The sequence below is a fragment of the Achroia grisella genome, unplaced genomic scaffold (genome assembly GCF_030625045.1).
Source record: "Achroia grisella isolate CSIRO2021 unplaced genomic scaffold, CSIRO_AGI_Agris_v1 utg980, whole genome shotgun sequence".
Classification (NCBI taxonomy): Eukaryota; Metazoa; Arthropoda; class Insecta; order Lepidoptera; family Pyralidae; genus Achroia; species Achroia grisella.
The window spans coordinates 427,444-451,721 of NW_026713079.1; the positions used below are offsets into that span (position 1 = coordinate 427,444).

General features: G+C 33.4%; 1 protein-coding gene across 2 annotated transcripts in view; it reads right to left on the reverse strand.

Moving 5' to 3' along the window:
- Window positions 1-24,278, reverse strand: part of LOC131854377 (uncharacterized) — a 119,852-nt gene that overhangs the window by 91,765 nt on the left and 3,809 nt on the right. The window lies entirely within an intron of this gene.

A 24,278-nucleotide genomic window follows, 5' to 3' on the forward strand; every position in this document is an offset into this window, starting at 1 on the left:
TAGAGTGCGTGGCCACTAAACAGTACTACACATAGGGACGTTCCTGAGCAAAGGTGAGTCAGTTTGGTGTTACATTGCTTACTTTGGGGTGTTCGGAGTGTGGAAGACGCTCTTGCAGGTCGAAATCGTATTTTTACTTCCTTTTCCATTCATTATTTTCTTTTCAATAAATACAGTCCACTCCCTCTTTTATATATTAATGTATAAGGATTCGTACTCCAACAATGTGAGAAATAAGATTTTTTAATGCATCTTCAACGTGTTAAACGAACATTAGTCGTTGAAATACGAGATTTTTGGCCTTAAATTGCGCTTCTGTATACGTTTATCCTAACGCTGGATATTGGCCATAAAGTAATTCTTGACTATATAAAGATTTAAGGGCGCGCCACACTGCGCTCTATTAAAATTATGACGCAATCCCAAGTCAGTGTTATGTTCTTGTCACGCGATATTTCTGTCACTTTTCCTGTATATCGTTGAATGTTAGGTTCAGTGAACACTCGGGAATGAGTTGAAGTTATGAGATGTATGTAACTGAGTGTAGATGATTTTTTGTATGAAAAAAAATGGATGTATACACTAATAGTAATACGACTGCTTACAATAACGGGATTTTAACATGTTTTATATATTTTTATTAAGTATTCGATATTTCGACAGTGTTTCAACAGCCATGATCACGAGTAAACTGAAGAGCATGTAGTAAGTAGATGGTAAATAAAATATTTTATGGACGGATGGACATTCATCTACCTTCACGCGTCTTCGTTTGTTGCTAAGAAGTTCGTCTCTCTACAATATTTGTAATTCCTTCTAGAAGTTTCCAAGGTTTGTAATAATTCTACTAGGGCTAGAGTCGTCACACGATGAGGTCTGTAGTGTTGTTCAATAAGTTCATGTATACAGAGATAGATACCACTTACTATCAGGTAGACCATCAGGTTATTTTCATTCCAGTTACATAAAACAACGTAAACATAATGGTATCTAAAAATATTTTACTTTATGTGCCAGTTTCGAACAGCCGACCTTAGGGGACTACCGTCTAACCACTGGACGTCAATGTTTTTGAGATTCAAACGATTATTGGCGTGATCTCGACAATCGGATCAAAGTATTAGAACAACAAAGGAGTGACAACGTTTCTTTCCACGCAGACAATGGCGGTGATGTATTTCTAATCTACATACAAAGCCGTAACAGGCCCATTTTACAGATGATGTCTTGTACAAACAGGGCTGCCAGTCATCAGCAAATAATATCAGATGATTTTTTTATCATCATTACATAGTATGAAACAAAGCCGCTGTCGCTATCTGTACCTATGTATGCTGAAATCTTTACAACTACGCAACGGATTTTGAAGCAGTTTTTTTAATAGATAGAGTGATTCAAGAGGAAGGTTTATATATGTAATACATGCATACCAGTGCGAAGTCGTATACGTCAGACGATATTTGATACTAGCTGTAGTACTTGGCTTTACCCGCGTTTATTGTAGCATATTACTCGCTGATAATGTAAAGGCGAAGGAAGAAAGACGACTGCATGCAACTGAAATGCGAATGTTGAGATGGATGTGTGGTGTGACACGAATGGATAAGATAAGGAATGAATACATTAGAGGAAGTATGAAAGTGGCGCCGTTGTCGTGAGGTCGAAGAGTGTATCTGTCGTGGTATGGGCATGTAACGAATAGGAATGAGGATCATATTTTAAGGAAGGTGTTACGATATGAATGTGGATGGTTATAAAGGCAGAGGAAGGCCGAAAAAGAAATGGATGGACTGTGTGAAAGATGATATGGTAAGAAAGGAAGTAAATAACGAGATGACTGCGAACAGAGATGAATGGAAGAGAAAAACATATTACGCCGACCCCAAATAAATGGGATAAGGAAGAAGCAGATGATGACTAGCTGATAATGTGGCTGTCTGCAGGTGAACGTATTTTTTTTCAATTTATCAAGCTATTTTTGAGTTTATCCGTTATAAGAATACAAAAAGTATTTTTATTCTGTTTAAAATTGTAGCATATATTCCAACACCAATTGGGAATTACGTTTCAGCAATTATTGTGTATCCATATTCGGTATAACTAGGGTTGCCATCTGTCCGGGATATCCCAGATTTTTCGTAGTTTAGAGAGCATCCGGGGTAATGTATTTTTTAGTATTAAAATATATTAATAAAAAAAAATCGAACTGATTATTATTAAAACAGTTTGTAACAGACTGTAATAAGATTCTGTTTTGCTAGGTACATTTAAATGATGATAAAAATTACTACAATTAATTTTAAGGTCTGAAAATAAATAAAAAGGTGATTTATGACATTCGTATCTGTTTTTTATCACAATGACTATGTTTAAAAAATCTATTTACATGTCCGGGTTCTGGACTCTAAAATCCGGGGTTTTCACGCGCCTTTGCTGGTTTCCAAATTTTAGAGATGACAACCCTGGGTATAAACGATACAATATTGAAACCTTTATTGAAAACAGCCAAGCAAAGCTTGTGATATGGGTACTAAACAAGTGATATAAATACTTAAATATTTTTGTTGTTTTCAATCTAAATCTGGCAACCCTATATATAATACTACTTAGGTATAGCAATAACAGAGTATATTGTCATGCAAATCTCAAAAACGAACGGTATGGAAAACATAATTTCGTGGAGGCCCGAAGGTATTGTATTTTTTTGCATTTATGAGGAACATAATTTACAATAGGGATAACGATAAATTGTTTTCACAATATACGCAGCTATAGAACAGAAATAGAACAAAGTTACGTCAAATATGTTTTAGCAATATTAGTAAGAATATAGTATAAGTAAGGAGCCAACAGAATATCAGCGATGCTGTTTTATGTCTAGCACTATGCTGAGTTGGCTAACTTTTCACTTGTCCGGCACATAAAGTCACCTAAATTTCTTTTATTAATTCAATTTTTTTTCTGTAAGTTATGTGGCTGTAATTGTTGAATAAAGAGTTTATCTATATATCTATCTATCTTATCTATCTATCAATACTTAAATACTAGTAGCCTATATGTTATTTAGATTCGTTAAAATCAGTCCAATATTATTTTTTGTTTTATTATGTTCTATATCTGTGAGTCCTTAAGGTATATATAATAGGGGTCAATATTTTTATATAATAATACTAGTTGACCCGCGCTACTTCGTCTGGATCACCCTTACATGACATTTATGATTATATTTCGCCCAATTTATATAATGTCTTTTAAAATTATAGTCGATGTGTTATTCTGATGTATAAGCTATATCACTGGAAAGTTTCATTACAATCCATTCAGATTATGCGTGAAAGAGTAAAAAACATCCATCCATACTCACAAACTTTTCGTTTATAATATTAATAAGATTAAGTTGCCTGAAATAATTCTGAACGCAGACTCATCACAAGAAGAATGAACAGACACTTGCGTGTTGATCTTCAATACATAGTATAAAACAAAGTCGCTGTCGTTGTCTGTCCGTCCCTATGTATGCTTAAATCTTTAAAACTATGTAGCGGATTTTGAAGCGGTTCTTTTTAATAGATAGGGTGATTCAAGAGGAAGGTTTATATATATATAATACATGTACACCCGTGTGAAGCAGGGGCGAGTAGCTAGCTTAAATATATTTTTAAGATTTTGTGTGAATCACAGATAACATAATATTACGTAATGTGAATGCAAACTGTCAAATAGCACTATCGTACGAATAAGTGCTTAGTTCTTTTCCATTATTGTTAAATTTAATTACAGTTTTTATTTACAGTATACAATTAGTCATTTAATTTACAGTGACCTAATTAGAGTTAACGGATTTGTTTAGTCACTGCAGTTAGTGAAAGGTTTTCTAGTGACAATTAACTGTACTATACAAGTACAATTAACTCGAGACCTTTGTCCGTCTGTTGCATATTCATAACTAATACAAAACGTGTTGATCACGACTAGGGTCAATGAACTGGTTTAAGTATACCATTTATATGGTACTAGAGTAACTTATTATTAATTTATTTCGGATATCCATGTATATTTATTAAAAGACGTTTTTTTTAGATATTAATGGGATGGTGCACCTGCCGAATTCACTAAATTCACCACGATAGTTTTCGGGGAGAACCGCGTGGAGGTCAAACTGACATGGCACATTGCTAGCAATAAGATCATCAGTCCACATTACTAACAATCCCCATTCATAGACGATTTTTTTACTACGATGGTGGCAATCAAGCATACGGCCCATATGATGGTAAATGGTTACCGTAGCCCATGGACGCCTAAGACACCAGGGGAGTCACGTGCGCGTTAAGAAACCTTAATATACCCTTTTTGAAAACCCCATGCTGTAGTTTCGTGAACCTCTGCAGGTAGTTCATTCCACAATCTAAGTGTACTCGGGAGGAAGCTCCTCTGAAACCGCACTGTCTATTATGGTATGGTACACCCGCCTGCGCTAACGGTTTACGCTGGCGGGGCACCAGTGGAGGATGATAAGATGAACATGAGGTCTGGTCGGTAGCCCATCGTGATAATTCACCACGAATTTATGAAGATGGTTTTCAAGTGAACCGCGTGAAGGTCAATCTGACATGGTACATTGGGATCATCAGTCCACATTACTAACAATCCTTCGTCCCCCCGGATATCCACATTATTTTAATAAACAACTTATAAAATATGTTAGTAAATTACAGTTTATATACTTATATTGCAATTCATATTGGGAAACGTCTGGCCTAGCGGTTTAGCACATCGCCTTTCCGGCGATAGTCGCGGGTTCGATTCCTCGCACGGTGCAAATATTTGTATTCACGACTATGATTGTTTGTATCGGTCTAAGTGTTTTTTATGTATATTATGTATTTATATCAGTTATCTAGTACCCATAACACAAGCTCTGTTTACCGTGGAACTAGATGGCGCTGTGTTAATTGTCCATGATTATTTATTATATATTTATTTTAGTTTGTATAAATTGGCCTTTACCTATCACAGATGTTGCTTTTTTGGTCAATATGCTTTAGTAAGTACAATACGGGTTCAATGAACTCCCTTAGCAACTAAACAAAGACCTATTTACATGCACTGAATCAATTTGAAATATATATTTCTAATATTTTTTTTAACACAACAAAACATGTAGTTTCTTTATTATCGTAATATATGTATCTAATACCTAGTAATATAAATGAAGATGCCTGAATTAAAAAAAATGGTAGAACCATAAACATTTAACTACAGATAAATAAAAAGATGTATGATGTTCATAGATACATCATACATCTAAGACAGGTACCGATTATACGATTACTAGCTACTCGCCCCAGCTTCGTCCGGGTGTACATGTATTATATATATAAACCTTCCTTTTGAATCACTCTACCTATTAGAAAAACCGCTTCAAAATCCGTTGCGTAGTCTTAAACATTTAAGCATACATAGGGACGGACAGACAGCGACAGCGACTTTATTTTATACTATGTAATGAAAACACGGAAAAAAATCCACGTGTTTTTCCTCTGCAGTAGGTAATTTAATTATTTTCATACCCCGTCTCCGATTACCTACGCAAATTGTGGTAACATTATGTAAGAAAGGTGAACGCACTTGGTTTACCGAGTTTGAACCGGTGACCTCGTATTTGCGGCTCGTTGAACACGGCTCCCGATTTTTACCTCCAATTCTTTTTGGTGTTATTTTAGGGTCCTTTGTTATATTATGTTAATACTAGCTGTACACGCGACTTTGTCCGCGTGGAATGTAACTTTATTTTTCTAAAATAAAGGTGGCCTAAGTTACTCATTATTAAATCAGCTACCTGTCAGAAAAAGTCCCGTCAAAATCGGTACAACTATTTCAGAGATTAGCCTAAACAGACAGACAGACAGACAAAAATAAAAAAAATGTTAGTTTGCTGTATGTACCGTAAGACATAAATTAAAAAAAATGATATTTTGCTATATGTATTGTAAAAACGGTTATTTCAATATTACATACAGATACTCCAATTTTATTTATATGTACAGATAATATTGAAATTTCTTCCAATATTAAAGTACTATTTAATGATATATTCTCGGATTATACTTTTTTAATCTCGGAGACGAACTTGACAGCTGTAAATGTCAGATTTTCAAATATGTTATCAATTATAGAGGGGTAGAGATGTACCTACGATATCGATTTATTGAATCGAAACTTATTTTAATCGATTCGTTTTTAAATTTTCTTTTCTTAGAAGTTTACACGATGTATTTTTAAATGGTTTTCAGGGGAAATCGGGTGGAGAGCAATCTGATATGGTACATTGCTAACAATGTGTTTTTTTATGGATAATAATGGAATAGTGCACCCGCCTGCGCTAACTGTTTACGCTGACAGGAAGCAGTGTACGATGATAAGATGAGCATGAGCTATTAGCACATCGTGGTAAAATTACCATGAATTTATCACGGTGATTTCCACCACAGGGGAACCATGTGGCGGTCAAAGGTTAGTTACCCCATCGAGATAAATTTACCATGAATTTATCACGATGGTTTCCAGGGGAACCACGTGGACGTCACCCTGACATGGTACATTGCTATGGTTATTAGTCCACATTACTAACAATCCCTTCACGGTACAACCAAAAAGAAGCTGAAATGAAGTGTTGCATAAATAGGGATAATCGGGGGGAAAGGGGATTATAAGTAATATGGCCTGAAAACTCAATTGCTAATAATGTACTATGTCAGGTTGACCTCCACGCGGTGAATTTGTCATGATGGGCTAACTGACCTGACCTCATGCTCATGTTATCATCCTCCACTGGTCATGACAAATAAGCGCCTGGTGAATTTGTCATGATGGAAAAATAGGGTTAATCAGACACAGGCGAAATTGCGCGGGTCAGCTAGTGTTTTATACATTGAAAACTAAAAGCATGATGGTAGTTGGGGAACCTAAATAAGTTTCTCTACTAAATTGGCCCGTAAAATTTATTAATGCTATAACTCAGTTTCATGCCACGTTCATGCCATAACCGTAGCAGAGCAGAAAGTTAGAAAAAAAGTTCATTTTATACGCCATTAACAGTACTAAATTTTATTGGCCCTAATTTCGTGACGTGATTTTTTTTTTATTTTTTTTTCATCCGAAAAAATATATAATGTTCAGAATACATACAATACTTAAACAGTAATTTTTTATGTCGGCAAACATAGTATTTTTTAATAATAATTCGTAAAGCTATATTTTAGAAACAAGATAAGGTTTTAATACCTTACTAGCTGTGCCTGCGGTTGCGCTAGCTTTCTTAATTTCAATAAAAAATATAGCCTATGTGTTATTCCGATGCATAAGCTATATTATTGTAAAGTTTCATCAAACTCCGTTCGGTAGTTTTTGCGTGAAAGAGTAACAAACATCCATGCTCATACTCATAAACTTTCGCGTTCATAATATTATTTATATTAAGATTACTACTACATCAAATATCGCTGTACCGTAGTAATAATAACCCAAGACAATTCCCACAGCGCCATCTAGTCCCAAGCTAAGCAGACATTCTGTTACGTATACTAGACTATTGATATTTCTATCAACTAAAAAAAAGTATTTATTTTGTGAAAAATACATACATAATATACATAGCATAACAATGGTGGATCACATCAAAAACATCCACGTTTGAGGTAGTTTTAAGGTGACTCCCATACAGGAGAAGGACAAAACAAATCAGACCACATGACACACTCATGAATACAATATTTGTACCATGAGAGAATTTGAACCCGCGACTATCGGAATTTAGATGGTGTGCTAAACTGCTAGACCATCGAGGTTTTCGTCGAGTTGTTTCCGATTTCTTTCTGGCTTATATGTTATTAAATGTTGCCAGTCATTTGTATTTGTTACGAACGGTACCAAATCAGATTGTACGATATCTGTGAGGTCGACAGGAACATAGAATTGGTGGTGTCATAGTTTTATTATCGCTTAACAACTAGTAGGCGGGGAGTAACGCCTGTATTTGGAGTTCCGCAGGTAACAATTTGGGTCCCATGCTTTTTTGTTGGTAATAATTAAAACAATATTAATGTGTTCATTATATAGTATAAAACAAAGTCGCTGTCGCTGTCTGTCCGTCCCTATGTATGCTTAAATCTATAAAACTAAGCAACGAATTTTAAAGCGATTTTTTAATATAAGATAGAGTGATTCAAGAGGTTTATATTTATATAATACATGTACATCCGGGCTAGACTAGCTGTTGCCGGCGACTTCGTCCGTGGGTCAGCTAATTTGTATTTGCGGTTGAAGTGGGAGCGAGCAGTATATTAGCGAAAACTCTACTTCTCTTACTCTCTTTATTTCAATATTACAAACAGACACTCCAATTTTATTTATATGTATAGTTAATTTATATGTAGCATCATTGTTGTGTAGTGATGTGTGATTGTAATAAATATTATTCTATTCTATTCTATTTCCATTTCCAATCTTTTGATCTTTGGTAGCTATTCTCCATAATTCTCTCCTCAATATACTTTGAAACGTCTCAATAACGTAAGTGCAATACAACTAACGTCATTGCATTATATTGCAAAATAATTCTGCGAAATATTATGACGCAGTAACCACTTATTTATATATAAATACATCCTACTTTCAAGTTTTCAACCGCCATGATATTATTACGTGAACCGAGTTATAGAGCTGTTAATTGTATAGCTACCTACTATAATAATAGTAATGTAATATCTTACTAATAATATAAATAAAAAATATAATAATATAAAAGTAATTGAAAACTGTAAACGCCACTGTATCTCATTGTAGCTTGCTGGGCCCATCAGGGTCCATGGTGCTCTTATAATAATGTCTATGTCTGTTTCGGCTAATTTCTGAAATGGCTGGACCGATTTTGACGGGACTTTTATTGGCAGATATCTGATGTAATAAGGAGTAACTTAGGCTACTTTTATTTTAGAAAAAAAAGTTAAATTCCAAGCGGACGAAGTCGCGGGTACAGCTAGTAGGATATAAATTTCATGTGGGTGAAATTGCGGGCACAACTAGTATAATAGTAAGGAAAGTGAATAATAAGACAGGTGTAAGTGGTGCTGTGTTCGGTGCTCCTTGATTAAATTTTATCTCGTGCATAAATAACCTAAAATGTCTTATAAGTATGAGAACTCCTTAGCATTCCATATATGAAGCGTGCAGGTGCCGGGTCCATCGTGTGGTAGAGAGGGCAACTCGAGCAGTTCCCGGGATTGTGACCCGGGTGTATGTTTTTTTTTTAAATTAAATACAATTTTCCACAGACATATTCGTCCGTGCCTTTTTTAATTTACTTTAATATTATTATATTTATTTCATTTCCACTTTTGTACAACTCCAGCCGAGATGTTACAATTTGCGTAACAGTGGCACCGAGGCAGACCTTATCTGTCTGGCCCAGAACCACCGCTGGCCGGCCGGGTGAGTTGACAACATGCAGTGTCACCTATCTTTATTACGATTTTGGGTGTATGTTGTACCGGGTGTATGTTACGGCAACACTCACCTTCACCGCTCGTATTTCTCTCCTTGCCCAGATAAATCTGGTAGGAGGCTGCTAGTACAGCTTTAGATACGTTCTAATATAATAATAATATATGATATATGATGATTTTGACTTTCATATTCCATATTTCCCTGTTATTTCAAATGCCGTGGATTGATTGTCAGTATTTTCGCTACTCCAGTTAAAAAGTATATTTTATACCATAAAAAGTAAAGGAAAAACGAATAAAAAACTGTATCTATTGCGAAAGTAATAAACGTAATCCATTCTGTATCGCCAAAGATATAATACACAAAAAAAAAACGTAATACATTCGAATTGAAAGCACACTTGTAGAAAACGGCTGAAAAAACATGGCGCCGTAAAAGCTTTCGATCAGGAATGAATAACATTTTACATAGTTGCTCCCGTGTATTGATTTATTTAAATCCCCAAATCTGTTGGCAGGGGAACGAGACGAGAAAAACAAGTGTTTCCGAGAAAATAAAATGTTTTTCACCGCTGCTAAATTTCCAAATTAAGGATACTTGGCCACGCTAATTGGAGTGACGTAATTAATTAAATGGAAACTTGAAACGTGTCTAATAAAAACAAAACGATGGCACTAATTAATTAGAAATATTACAAACGTCAAAACAAATGGTACCTTTCTGTAATTAGCATCTCTTCTATTTTATCGGATAAGTAAACAGGATCTGCTTATATTTTTCTGTTTGCAGTTATATTAGAAAAATATTTATTTCTTGATTTCGACCTGACCTAGTACATTATTAAATTAAATCAAATTAGAAAGCGAGACTTCGTACGCGTGGAGTTTAACAAAAGAGTTAATTAGTTACAATTGTTCTAAAATAAAAATGGCCTAAGTTACTGCTTATATCAGCTACCTGCCAATAAAAGTCTCGTCAAAATCGGTCCAACCATTTCAGAGATTAGCCGGAACAAACAGACAGACACACAGACAAAAATTGTATAAAATGTTATTTTGGTTTATGTACCGTATTTATATTTATATGTATGTAGTAAAAAAAACGGTTATTTCAATATTACAAACAGACAATCCACTTTATATGTATAGATAACCATATGTAGTCTATATGAGTTGTGTTTATTTACTTGTGATTGTAGAATATAATGATTAATGATACATAATGAGCCAAAACATAATGGGACAATGATGCTACATTGTCACATTATGTTTTGGCTCACAGGACAAGCAAGAATGTTTTTTAATTAATTCATTATTAATGACATTATCGTCAATATGACATTATTAGGTAAAAACATGTTTAAGGAGTAGAAACATTTGTGGGATAACTAATTATATAAATTATTAAATACCCAAAAACTATGAGCTGTCCTACCGTTTCTTATAACTTCACACCTCTACAGAGATCACAGCAAACTGCTTACGGACAGAAACAACAGGGACAGAATCTCATGCTCGCAAGCTTCCGTCACGAGTGACTAAAGCCTGATTGGGTATGACAATAACAAAACCTTTGAAATTCCAAATCCTTCAACACCTATTTAAAAAAAATATGTTTTCATATAATTCCTTTATTTCTTTTCTTTCTTTATTATTTACTAGCTACTCGCCCCGCCTTCGCACGGGTGTATGTATTATATATACCTTCCTCTTAAATTACTATACTACAAAACGCGTTGCGTAGTTTTAGTGATTTAAGCATACATAGGGACGAACAGACAGCGACAGCTACTTTTTATACTATGTAATGATGATGCGCGAATCAGATCCCTCATGTCAGTACAGACCTTGTTCATCTTCTTCCATGACTCTATTTCTATCCATACTAATATTGAACAAATCTTTTGCTATATCATCAGCTCATCATCTCATCTTCTAGTCTATCACGGTTAGATCATATGCAATACTCTACCTGAAAAGACTGTGTGAGTTCTAGTAATACCACAGATAAGATAATATGTAACTCTGTTCTCCTTTTGCAGGCTCAGACTAATTGCAAAATTTTCCCGGGGCTCACGAATACAAGTCACATACATGTATATGTATTTATATGCCATAACAATCTGTGATCTATATAGAAAGCACAGCAACTGTACCAGGGACGCAATAAAATCAATGTAGCTCTGATGTAAGCCCTTGGACCCGGCAGGCTCAATGACGATGTGCGAACAGCACAGCTAAACAACATTCACTGAAGAGTGATAGAGACGAAACATCTGCCGGTTTTGTATGCGCTGCAGCCTGCAACTAGGTAGGTACTGGTTGTAATTTGTTTGTAATTAAATTAGAAATGCAATTATATTAGTTGTGCTAATGTATTGGGAGTACTAGATATAGTGTCCTGGCCAAGTGATAATTATTTGAACTTTAATGCGTGGGGTGTGAATTCAAATTTGACTGACTCCAAAAATTTTGTGTCTCAATTTATATATAAGTGTTTAATATACATTACTTATATTATTAAATGGGACTCAACATGAATAATTTTATGGTAAATAAAGGTATTTACCTCTCGACATTTCGACTAGGTTGCACCTTTATTTACCACAAAATTATTCGTCTTAAGTCTCAGTTAATAATATAAATCAATTTATATATATTCTTTATTGCACTTTTAAATACAAAAATTAAATACATATTAGAAATATTGTTAGCAAAGGAGAACTTATCTCTAAAAGAGATCTCGTCCAGTCAACACAAAACAGCTTCAGACATATCTTCCTCGACACAGGAAGATATGTCTGAAGACGATATTTCTGACGGGAACTGGTCGCACACATAAACAGTGCTATAGACATTATAGTATTTTATAGTGTCTATGACATATATAAAAATTATGTACAAAAAGTAGAAAGTAAATAAAAAAGTAAAGACCTAGACAAAGATAAAAGTAGAAAAGTAGAGACCTATTTGGTACTATCTAATTGACATAAACAAGTATGTATAAATTTAATTTTTTTTATGTATCAAATAAACTATTTTCTTTCTTTCTTTAAAAATATACGGTCAAAATATTATATTACAAATCTAATTGAATTCCAATATGGCGCTGAAATGATTGCCTTCTCTCTCAACCTTTCACGAGAAATTTGAAATTGGAATGTATATAATAAAATACAATACATTTGACTACCCATTCTACAATACGAGTACCTAGACATAAACCCGGGAAAATATAAAACGTGGGATTATAGCCAATTAGAGCAGATTACATTTTTATCGACCAATCAGACGAGAGACGAGGTGATATCAGCCAATCAGAGTGGGATGTTTTTTTGACGTCACAACATTATTGAAGACTTACTTAGCCCGCGTCTTTGTGTTTGTAATTATAATAATATTAAACTATTTTTTGTTAACAGATTGATATGAAAAAAACCAGTAAATATTATAGAAAGCCTGCTACAGACATCAAAGAAAACAGCATCAACTATTTAAAAAAAAAACTTTTCTATTAAATGCTTAAATAAAACCTATAATAGTTTTGGTTGTGCTTTAACAATTTTTTTTCATTGATTATAATGGAATGGTGCGCTCGCCTGGACTGGTGACACGCGCTTTTGGGGCACCAATGAAGGATGATAGAATGAGCATTTAATGAGGTTTAGGTATATATGTATTATATATATAAACCTTCCTCTTCAATCACTCTATCTATTTAAAAAAATGCTTCAAAAATCCGTTGCGTAGTTTTAAAGATTTAAGCATACATAGGGACGGACAGACAGCGACAGTAACTTTGTTTTATACTATGTAATGATACCGTGGAGGTCAATCTGACACACCTCCCTGTCTGATGGAGGGTAGACTCCTCCAAACCCGTTTGTTAACAGTCAGTCATTACCTACCAGTAGTGACAGACAGCGCACATGTGTACATGTATTATATATATATATAAACTTCCTCTTGAGTAGTAGTTCCCAGTAGTAGTTCCCACTTCAACCTCAAATATAAATTAGTTGACCCACGGACGAAGTCGCCGGCAACAGCTAGTCTAGCCCGGATGTACATGTAATATATAAATATAAACCTTCCTCTTGAATTACTCTATCTATTAAAAAGAACCGCTTCAAAATGCGTTGCGTAGTTTTAAAGATTTAAGCATACATTGGGACGGACAGACAGCGACAGCGACTTTGTTTTATACTATGTAATGACTCTGTAATCATAGTAGTTTAAATTATTCCTTATAACATTACCTATATATCAGAATAAAAGTCCCGTCAAAATCAGTCCAACTGATTCAGAGTTTAGCAAGAGAAGATAAACAAATTTTTGTTTATCTGTCTGTTTGTTTTCTTACGGTACTTACCATATATATATTCATATGCGTTTAGCAAGAAGCTGTCAATTTGATATCACAAACAGACACTTCTTTATTTATATATATATTTACATGTTGTGTGAATATAAACTGTTCGAACAATTCTGTAAGTACGTATATATTTAAGAAGTCGATGTTGTTATGACTACTTGATGGAAATACGCCCATTTCTATTATGAAAGGAATACGCCCATTTTATGAGCGAAAAACAACGACAAATGTTCCCCGTGGATCATTTGTAAGGGCGATGTTTTTGCCATATTTCTGAGAAATACGCCAATTATAATGTAAAGGAAAACGCCCATTTCTTACGTTTATTTTATCTAATACTAGCTCAAAACTCGGCAACCTCGGCTTGTATTGCACCTATACATACATATAAACCTTCCTCTTGAATCACTCTATAATAATAATCTCAGGACAATTCACACAGCGCCATCTAGACCCAAGTTAAGCCAGCTAAAGCTTGTGTTATGGGTACTAGATAACTGATACATATACATAGATAATTTTTTTTTATAAATACCCAGACATCGGCATAAAAAATAAATAAACGTTGTTTACCATATTTTTTTTTAACAATTCACACAGTGTCATCTTGTCCCAAGTTAAGCTAGCTAAAGCTTGTGTTATGGGTATTAGATAACTGATACATTTACATAGATTTTTTTTTTGTAAATACATATTACACATAGAAAACACCCAGGCCGATACAAACAATCATACTCATGAATACAAATGTTTGTGCCGTGCGAGGAATCGAACCCGCGACCATCGGCCGTAAAGCGGTGTGCTAGACCGCTAGACCACCGAGGTCGTCAATCTGGCAATAGAACTAAAAATATGGCAGGTACTCGTAGAAACAAAGGCACAGCTACATCAAACAAATTAAAGACAGAATTGAAGTCGTGTCGTATCAAGGCTTGAAGAGTATGATGGAAGATCGTAGAAAGTGGCAAGAGCTCCAACACCAAGAGCGTTGCTCTTCATGAATGAATAAATGAACAAATAGTCAAAACTCTTCCAATTATTATTCCGTCCACAGATGTCATCCCAGCATCCCTACACATTAGCCTCAAGTTATTACAACTTCACCCACTTACTTTCATACTTCTCCAGAGAGCTGTAATTCTAAACATATGTACATAAAATAGTGTCATCAAATTGTCATGTCATTTCAGTAATTGTCATGGTTTGGTGATTTTTACCCGCAATGACAAGTTTATCACCCCATCAAAGCTTCCCCATAAACCTGGAAATTAATATCCGGGGCTACTGTATTTTAAATTAAAAAAAAACATAAAACTGTCTTTTAAAAATGAGGAAACGAGTATTCAAATTAACAATAATTTCAAGAAACTGAAAGAATAAAAGAATAATAAATGAAAAAAATCCGTTATATTAAAAAAAAACATAAATATGGCTAAATATTCAAATCGATAGTAATTTCAAGAAATTGGAAGAATAAAAGAATAATATATGAAAAAAATCAATGTATTAAAAATATATATATATAAATCTAGCTATGAAGAAACGTATATTCAAATTGATAGTAATTTCAAGAAATTGAAAGAATAAAAGAATAATAAATGAAAGAAGTCTATTTAAAAGAATACCTAATAGCACTTTAGTATTCAGGCACTATGCAATTTCTTGCCAATCAATATGCCAGGCTTTGATGTAAGTATATTCTTGTAAAGTACCCAATTATTATTGCATCAAAGAGAACTTTTTAAAAAGACAAAGAAAATCCCTTCTGTATTGATTTCCTATTAAATAGACGCTATTATGTTTAAGTACATGCAAGTTATAGATTTAAGTATATGCTATTAGGGCATTGTTAGCAACGTGGACTAATAACCCTATTACCAGTAATGTATCATGTTAGCCACTGGTTCCCCTGGAAACCATCGTAATAAGTTCCTGGTGAATCAGTCACTATTGGCTAACTGACGTGTCAAGATGATAAGATGAGCTGTATGATAAGATAGATGAGATGAGCATGACTCATCTTATCATCCTCCACTGGTGCCCCGCCAGCGTAAACCTTCAGCACAGGCGGGTGCACCATTCCATTATCAACCATAAAATATATGTTCGTATAAATTAGCTTACTTTAGCAAACTTTATTTGAGTTGTATAAAAAGAGAGAATATGTTGACAGTGGGGTGATTCATAAGGATTTTTCCCCTGTTTTTGCAACATTTTTCTTTACTGCTCCGCTCCTATTAGTCGTAGCGTAATGTTATATAGTTTATAGCGTTTCTCAAAAAATGGGCTATCCTACACTATAATGATTTTAATCAATTCGAGCCTATAATTTCTGAGGTTATCACGTTCAATTAAACAAACTGTACTACCCTTGTTAACATTATAAATGCGAAAGTAACTCTGTCTGTGGTGCTTTCACGCCAAAACTACTAAACCGATTCGTAGATTAACTAATAGACCGAAGTTAAATTTAGTACACAGTTAGTCTAGACTCTGAGAAAGGATATAGGCTACTTTTTGATGCAGAAAGAGTTGTAAGGGGTTGAAAGGGTAGATGAAAGGTTGTATGGAAGTATCGCCATTTTTGAAGCTATAAACTTGAAAACTTTAAGGCTGTTGAATAAATATATGTGGATATGACATTCAAAGTTTGTAAAAATTTTACGCTTAAGGGGGTAAAATAAATAGAGAGGAAAGTATGTATGGAAATACGTCATTTTTGAAATTTCATAGATATCGAAGGTAAAAACTTTTTTCTTTGGCAAAAGCCAAAAAATTGGGTTACAATTTAGATTATCTAAATACATTTATCAACGCACAGCCCAAACCACTAGACAGATCGGGCTGAAATTTGGCATGCAGGTAGATGTTATGACGTAGGCATCCGCTAAGAAAAGATTTTGATTAATTCTACCCCCAAGGGGATAAAATAGGGGATGAAAGTTTCTATAAATCTTCTTAGATTTTCGACTGATTGAACTGAAATTAAAGATTGGAGCTACTATGATGAAGACGTTCGCTTAAATAGGATTTTATCCCCATGGGGATAAAATAAGAGATGATGCAGGATATAAATGTATTAGTTTGAACCTATCAGTACCTAATGGAATGAATAACTTTAGACGAACAAAATAATTTTTAGTTCTTTAGGCGACTTTTATTTTAGAAAAATAAAGTTAAATTCGGACAGTCGCGGACGTACAAATATATTTTCTTTATTAGATCAAGGTTTCAATTCCACGCGGACGAAGTCGCGGGAACAGCTAGTTTCTAATATTAGTTAAATTATAAAACGGGGTCGCAAATTAATTATCCGCAATTAGTTGTGAGAAGACGACAGCTGTCTGCCTGCACAGTAATAAATCATAAACAATTTTCTACAACTGCCTACATTAACATAAAATCGATTGTATTAAGTATGTGTGTACATTACCTTGTATATCCACATGCTCATCTATACATATAAATAAAATTGGACTGTCTGTTTGTAATATTGAAACAACCATTTTTACTACATGCATATACTACATAAATATAAATACGGTACATACACCAAAATAACATTTTTTACAATTTTTGTCTGTCTGTCTGTTTGTTCCGGCTAATCTCTGAAATGGCTGGACCGATTTTAACAGGACTTTTATACGCTGGTATCTGATGTAATAAAGAGTAACTTAGGCTACTTTTATTTTAGAAAAATAAAGTCTCGAGTAGAGCTAGTACAGAATATAATATAATAATAATAATATAAACGCGAAAGTTTGTGAGTATGAATGGATGTTTGTTACTCTTTCATGCAAAAACTACGGAACGGATTTTGATGAAGCTTTACAGTAATATAGCTAACATATCAGAATAACATATAGGCTATTTAAAAAGATATTATATAAATTGGACTGTATATTATGACATACGTGAAATGAGTGAAATTCCCCGCGGCTGAAACCTCATGCACAGCTATTGTGTATATATATGAACACATATATATACGTACATATATGTATATGTTATTGGAAACTAGGCCAAACATATTGTGTGAAAACAACGGCTGTTTTGTAGTAAGTAGACTAGTAATCATAGACAATTTTCTAGACCTATTTTCATTAATGAAAAATCGATACTATTAATGCACTACCGTATAGAACCTTCGCATGTTAATATTTGTATCTATGGGAAATAAATTTGTAGTATTAAAATAATAATAATAATAACCCAGGATAAATCACACAGCGCCATCTAGTCCCAAGCTAAACAGAGCTTATGTTATGACAAACATGCATGGCAATAGTTGTTTATGCACGGAATTTTCATTTAATGTTAAACCTATATACTCGTACGTATACCATGCAACTAAACTGACTTTAAAAAAAGGAAATTGGTTGAGTTTCTTGCCAGTTTTCTCAATTATTTCTATATATAGAACTGGACAGTAGGGTAAACATATAAATAAGAAAAACTTGACGTTTATAAGCGGCTAAAATATCCTATATGAATAAATATTTTTTAATTTGATTTGATTTGAAATGGGTACTAGACAACTGATGGAAATACATATATATTTTTTTTTATATACATACATCCAGAAAACAACTGAAACCCCAGACCGATACAAACAATCATATTCATAAATATAAATTCACTGTGCAAGGAATGGAACCCGCGACCATCAGAAATAAAGCGATGTGCTAAACCGCTAAACAACTGAGGCCGTCAACGTTCAAATAATTCCGTGTAATAAAGAAACACAGAAAATTCTGTACATTTTATAACGTCCTCCATTTTGTAATCGGTGAAATTGAACCTAGATGTATAACTACAGACATACATAATTGTAGGTACTTAATGCTAATAGGTTCCTTGATAATACTAAAACAGCCGACACAGATCTAAAACGCTAATTGCCTATAGCACTTCGAATGGCGGCCTACATACAGACCGCAATTTACATCACCGGATGCAAATGGGTGTTAATAATGTATATCTGTATCTGTACTATATCTGTAATATGAATATGAATTAAAAATATATTCAAATTGTACAATAAATAAACCTTCTAAATTCAAAATCTATTTCTATATTTTAAAGAAGCATTCAAATTGTGCAATAAATAATGTTTACCAGTTCCCAAATTCAAAATCTATTCTACATATTATAAAGAATTACATTCCGATTTCAAATTTTGTAATATCAATAATGTATATCTGTATCTGTACTATATCTGTAATACGAATACGAATTAAAAATATATTCAAATTGTACAATAAATAAACCTTCTAAATACAAAATCTATTTCTATATTTTAAAGAAGCATTCAAATTGTGCAATAAATAATGTTTAACAGTTTCCAAATTCAAAATCTATTCTGCATATTATAATGAATTACATTCCGATTTCAAATTTTGTAAAATCAATAATGTATATCTGTGTTTGTACTATATCTGTAATATGAATATGAATTAAAAATATATTCAAATTGTACAATAAATAAACCTTCCAAATTCAAAATCTATTATATTTTAAAAAGTAATTACTTTTTATAATATAATAATATGCATATAATCGTCTGCGGTTATTTTGTGAATAAATAGGTAATTGTAAAAATTAAAAACATTTTTAGAAATATTATAATTATATAATTTGGTAGAATAAAAATAGCTAACAAATTAAATGCAATGGCTTGTTTATATTTGCAACTACAGAATATAATTTTTCTGTTATGTGGTTAAAACTATAACAAAAATTTCGTATGTATATTTTATCCAAAAAAACAACACATATATTTACGTTGATTTTCTTCGATATCTTGTAAAATTAATATAATATTATATTAATTTTACAATATAAATCGTGATGTAATTATAGGTAGAAAATGTAGCAACAAAGCCATTTTAGAGATGTATTTACGATAAAAATATTATTTCCGTTTCTAAATTCAAAATTATCTACTTCTATATTTAAGAAATTATTTTTTTACAACAATAATATTCAATATCACAAACGCCGGTGCCTATATGAATAAATATTTTTTAATTTGATTTGATTTGTGCCGAAAGAATAGAAAAAAAATCAATATGACGTAAAAATTTTGTTTCTGTCTTTGTCAATATTTTTTTTTAATAGTTTACAGTTTAGACATGAAATAATTAATAGTGTTTAACATTAAAATCCACAGATTATATTATGATAAATTAATCTTTATTAAATTTTTTCCATTGGGTCCCCTCGTGTAATTACGAAGCAACTAAAACTTTTTCAATAAAGCCATTTCATTAGATAAAATATCGGAATAATAAATATTAATTAACACTCACCAATTTAATATTGATAAATAGTCTACGCTTACGTCAGTGTATAAATAATTGCTTTTTTCGACAAGGCCGTGGAAATTTTACACCCTGTGTGTTTTGATATAGGAGAAAATATAGTTATACTGCGTCCTTTACTTATCTCCCGCATTATGAATAACTAGCTGACCCGCGCGGCTTCGTCTGTATCACACTTACTTGACATTTATCATTATATTATCATATTATATTATATATTCTCATAACTTATCTTCCTTCATTACTTCCAAATGTATGTGTTACATACACAGAGATATGTATTAATATGTATATATATTTATATTTATGTATTTTTGCGTCATATATATTTATTTTTATTTATTACGTGCGCCACCTACTCTGTTATTATTTTTATTTCTCTAACCTTCTTACCTAAAGGTAGTCTGGAAGAGATTGCTTAACGATAAGACCGCCTTTTGTATCAATATATATTTTTTATTTTAATTAAATCCTCCATGCGAGTAATTGATCCCGCAACCATCGGAAGGAAGGCGGTGTGCCATACCGCTAAACCATCGAGGCCGTCTAATTATTTCTGTACATTAAGAATAGGACAAGTGACTAAAACATATTAAACATTTAGCAATATCTAAATATATATAACTCAAAAGTGACTGACATAGTGATCTATCAACGCACAGCCCAAACCACTGGACGGATCGGACTGAAATTTGGCATGCAGGTAGATATCATAATATCTATAATAATATCATAATATACGTAGGCATCCGCTAAGAAAGGATTTTGATTAATTCTGCCCCCAAGGGGAAAAATAAAGATAAATTCCACACGGACGAAGTCGCGGGAACAGCTAGTTATTAATATAGTTAAACGGTTTTTACCACGAATAATTTTTGCTTTTTGTAGTAAACAAATAAAGTTTTTTACCTCTCGACTTATAATTTAATTTTGATAACAACAGATACAAGTAAAAAGTAGGTATTTTATTAATGTACGTAAGTACTGTACTTAAAAATATTTATTGTTTATTGTACACTTGAAAAACTTTAATAACTTGTATATATACTATACTCGTACATATCGCCATCTCCTCTTGAAAACATCCAGAGGAGCACTATTTGAATATAATTAATTAAATATTGAAGGTATGTAGTTACATAAAATCTGTATGGTGTCAAAATATATAAATAAAATCATTATGTTCAATTAGTGGTCCACCTAAGTCCTAGAACCAGCTCCGGGGTCATGACCCCCATGACCCCTCCTAGATCCGCCGCCGTTGGGTATATTACAGTACGAGTGGTAACCCTAATTTTATCCCTAATCTAATAAACTGTACCCATCTAGCCACATTGGCAGAACCATAAAACAAACACAGTTATCTCGTATGACGCAACTCTAATGGTACTAATTGAATGAACTAACGGATAACTGAACCCACTCATATAACAGAGCCTGTTTGTTTCAGTTAACAAGAAAAGAGGAAAGAACATTTTTTCATGTAACTGGATAGATGAACTGACGACTCACTTGATGGTGTTAACTATGCATGAACAGCAACATGGTGGCAACACGAACATGACACCCCTGGTGTCTCAGGCGTCCATAGGCTACGGTAACCATTTACCATCAGATGGGCCGTATGCTTGTTTACCACCATAGTGGTATAAAAAAAATGTATCTTCCCATCAAATTTCTTTGAGATCCGTTCAGTCTTTAATCGTGAACAGGTAGCAAACAAACAGACAGAGAAACATTCAGAGGTTACGTAATCATTTACCATCAGATGTGGCATATGCTTGTCTGCCATCGTAGTATAAAAAAAAGTAATCTTGGGACACCACCGCTCGGTTGTCTTTCCGATTGATCCCACGTCGGAATTCAAACGGGGACCCAAAACTACAACTTGAGACGAGATTCGAACCCCTAGCGATGCCCTCAGACTAAAGTTGTATCCGTCAGGAGTTCGCTCAGTCGCTACACATGTCTTTCCGCGGGTTTGGAGTGGCATCTAAAATGTCCAGACTTGTGGCGGCGTGGTGGGCCGGGTCATTGGGCTCCCTAAAATATGGTCGAGCGCACTGATGGCTGGCTCATCCGTCATACTCGTGAACGGGTGCTGCTTGTAGGGACTGGTCTGCTCTAATCACTATGACTGATTTCCTCTTATTAATATTTAACCAGTTGGTTATATATTCAATATTTTTTCTATTTGAGTATTTAATTGAATTAGTGCTAATCGGTAGTTTGTATTCACACACTTAAACTTAAAAATGTAAAGTAATAATAAAATTATTTAAAAGAGCAACACGCAAGTTTCTTGCTCGTTCTCGTCTTCTTGTGATGACACAGCTTTCCGAATGAGCGGTAGATTAAAAAATGTAATGACCATTCAAAAGTGCTTCAATGTAAGTTTATTTGAATAAATTATTTTCTATTCTATTCTATTCTATCTGCACTAGCCTCTAATGAAGCTGTAAAGGCCAGCTGCGGTCAACAGCGTTAGAGTATTTAAAAAAAAACGACTCATGGGGGAAAATGTCATTAATAATAGGGAGTAATGCCATTCGTATCACAGTATCTTGTCATGTCGACATCTATGCGGTGATTTTTGAAATATATCGTGGTTGATTTCGCCACGATAGGCTAACTAAACCAGGCTTCATGCTCTGCCTATCCTCCTCTGGTGTCCCACCAGTGGATACCGATACCGCAGTTTCGGATCTTATTCCCAAAATTAGTCATATGTATTTATGAGTTTATTTCAATTCGTCTCGGTGTTTTCTATCGATATTATGTATTTATTTAAAAAAAAATGTTTATAAGTATTTTTTGTTTATTATACATATACTAGTTAACACATAAAAGCTGTCTCACTACAAGAAGAACGAGCAAGAAACTTGCGTGTTGCTCTTTTAAATAATTGTTTGTAACTTTACATTTTTAAGTTAAAATGTGTGAATACAAACTACCAACTAGCATTAATTCATTTACATTCAAAATATTAAATACAGTTTAACTTGCGATGGTCGCAGGTTCGATTCCTCGCACGATACAAACAGTCATGAGTATGATTGTTTTGTATAAGTCTGGGTGTTTTCAATATTACGTATTTAAAAAATATATATCTAAGTATTTATATCATTGTCTAGTACCCATAACACAAGCTGTGCTTAGCTTGGGACTGGATGGATGTGAATTGTCCAGGGTTATTATTATTATTAGAAACACAGTCACTTCATGAGTATGATTGTTTTTATCATTCTGGGTGTTTTTTATGTATAATATGTATAAATACATATTATACATAGTATAGTAATAAAGTTTTCTATATATAATATAGTCAAGTGTTTGTATCTATTGTACTTGTGTTATGAGCACTGGATAACTGTTATATCCAGTGCTCATAACACAAGCTCTGCTTACCTTAGTACTATATGGCACTGTGAGTTAAAGAATTTATTCAAACCAGAACAAAATTATAATAACATCTATACATATAAATAAAATTGGAGTGTCTGTTTGTAATATTGAAATAACCGATTCTTACTACATGCATATGAATATAAATACACCAAAATAACAGATTTACAATTTTTGTCTGTCTGTTTGTTTGTTCCGGCTAATCTCTGAAATGGCTGGACCGATTTTGACGATACTTTTATTGGCAAATAGCTGATGTAATAAGGAGTAACTTAGGCTAATTTTAGTTTAGAAAAACACTTTTATTTTGGATATTTAAAGTTATATTCCATGCGGACGAAGTCGCGAATACAGCTAGTTAGTTTATAAAAACTGTTGCAGTTATTTGCGCCCATCTCATTGTATACAATACAGAGCATTGTATACAATTTAAATAAAAACTAAAAAATTGTCCAGGGTTATTTTTACTATTAGAAACATAGCCACTGCACACAAAGGACAGTTCAAATGTCGGGTTCAGTGTTCATATGCGGGATGTGAACACTGAAACTCGATAAGCTAATTTAAGATTATTGATTCCTAAACCCACAGCCCGTCTGACCCAATAAACTATTATATAAATAAACAACCTAAATATTGTCCGATAATAATGAAATGGTTAGTCTGGTG